We start from the raw sequence: 2,306 nt of genomic DNA, 5'->3' as shown, positions 1-2,306 counted from the left end.
TATATCATTTATACAATCAATCTCTTGTGCCTCTCAACTTATATTCAAAACTCCAACTAAAATAATAATGTCTAAATGACTTGAAACTATTGATCATATCTATAGTTCTATATAAAATAATGGGCATGCACAATGCACATATGGGATAAAATTGGCATAAGTCCTATTGGACAACTTAGAATTGACTTTCAGTCCTTGCCAAGCATTCTACTAGACTAACCCCCTAAAAGGAAAGAAAGAACTGGGGCTTTTAAGACCTGGCATCGAGGGACATGATGGATCCAGGTCAGGTAAACAACTACCCTGGCATTGGGGGACAAAATATTTGATCACCTAATGCTTTCTATTGAAAGATTAATGACAAAAAGGGGGAAGATGATGAAATAAAATTTATATTTTAAGGCAGGACAAGAAAAAATTAAAACATAAAATTCTCCCTCTGTGTTTCTTTGGGCCTCCTCCCTCCTTCCCTAATGTGCAGTGTGTGTCTGCCTTACACATTAACTAGAGTTCCTCAAAGATGGGAGTGCCTGTTCAACTGTAAAGATCATTTTTTTTCTTTTTTCTTCTGATGCTAGAAATGTTATTTCTTAAAGGAATAGTGTTCTGCTTTCTGCCCGTGGACGCCACCAAGTAAGCATCATTAAAGTCTCCCCCCTCTACTGTTGTCATGTCTAAGTCAGAGTCTCCCAAAGAGTCCCAACAGCTGTGGAAGCTCTTCATCAGAGATTTGAGCTTTGGAACAACCAATGAGAGTCTGAGGAGCCATTTTGAGCAAAGGGGAATGCTCATAGACTGTGTGGTAATGAGGGATCCAAACACCAAGCACTCCAGAGGCTTTGGGTTTGTCACATATGCCATTGTGAAAGAGATAGACGCAGCCATGAATGCAAGGCCACACAAGGTGGAAGATGTGTGGAACCAAAGAGGGCTGTCTCAAGAGAAGACTCTCAAAGACCTGGTGCACACTTAACAGTGAAAAAGATTTTTGCTTGTGGCATTAAAGAAGACACTGAAGAACATCATCTAAGAGATTATTTTGAACATTTGGGAAAATTTGAAGTGATTGAAATCATGACAGACCAAGGCAGTGGCAAAAAGAGAGGATTTGCTTTCATAACTTTTGATGACCATGACTCTATAGACAAGATTGTCATTCAGAAATACCACACAGTGAATGGCCATGACTGTGAAGTAAGGAAAGTCCTTTCAAAGCTAGAGATGGTTAGTGCTTCATCCAGCCAAAAAGGTCAAAGTAGTTCTGGGAATTTTGGTGGTGGTCACTGAGGTGATTTTGGTGGGAATGACAACTTTGGTTGTGAAGGAGACTTCGGTGGTCAAGGTGGCTTTGGTGGCAGCTGTGATGGTGGTGGATATGGTGGCAGTGGGGATGGATATAATGGATTTGGTAATGATGGTGGTTATAGAGGAGGTGGCCCTGGTTACTCTGGAGGAAACAGAGGCTATGGAAGTTGTGGACAGGGTTATGGAAACCAGGGCAGTGGCTATGGAAGGAGCAGAAGCTATGATAGCTATAACAACGGAGGAGGCAGAGGCGGCTTTGGTGGTGATAATGGAAACAATTTTGGAGGTGGCAGAAGCTACAATGATTTTGGCAATTACAACAATCAATCTTCAAATTTTGGACCCATGAAAGGAGGAAACTTTGGAGGCAGAGGTTCTGGCCCCTATGGTGGTGGAGGCCAATAGTTTGCCAAACCACAAAACCAAGGTGGCTATTGCAGTTCCAGCAGCAGCAGCAGCTATGGGAGTGGCAGAAGATTTTAATTACTGTCAGGAAACAAAGCTTAGTAGGAGAGGAGAGCCAGAGAAGTGACAGGAAGCCACAGGTTGCAGCAGATTTGTGAACTCAGCCAATCACAGTGGTGTCAGGGCCTAGCTGATACAAAGAAGACATGTTTTAGACAATATTCATGTGTATGGGTAAAAAAACCTCAAGGACTGTATTTGTGACTAATCGTATAACAGGTTATTTTAGTTTCTGTTCTGTGGAAAGTGTAAAGAATTCCAACAAAGGGTTTTAGTGTAGGTTTTTTTTTTTTTTTTTTGCATCCATGCTGTTGATTGCTAAATGTAATAGTCTGATCATGATGCTGAATAAATGTCTTTTTTTTAAACGTGTTGTGTAAAGTTAGTCTACTCTGAAGCCATTTTGGTAAACTACTTCAAGAGTGTGAAGTTAGAATTCCTTCAGGGTGATGCCAGGTTCCATTCGAAGTTTATTTACAACGTACTTGGGTGGAGAAACCATTGTTTTCAAAAACCCTGGTGTAGTTGAACTGACA

At 41.0% G+C, this 2,306-nt stretch overlaps 1 pseudogene; it reads left to right on the top strand.

Annotated features, from left to right (window-relative positions):
• Window positions 1-670: 670 nt before the first annotated feature.
• On the top strand, window positions 671-1,788 carry LOC115843899 (heterogeneous nuclear ribonucleoprotein A1 pseudogene; annotated as a pseudogene).
• The last annotated feature ends 518 nt before the right edge of the window (window positions 1,789-2,306 follow it).

This window comes from Globicephala melas, chromosome 7, assembly GCF_963455315.2.
Source record: "Globicephala melas chromosome 7, mGloMel1.2, whole genome shotgun sequence".
NCBI lineage: Eukaryota > Metazoa > Chordata > Mammalia > Artiodactyla > Delphinidae > Globicephala > Globicephala melas.
Note: the sequence above shows the minus strand (reverse complement) of the source record. Positions and strands in the feature narration are given on the sequence as shown.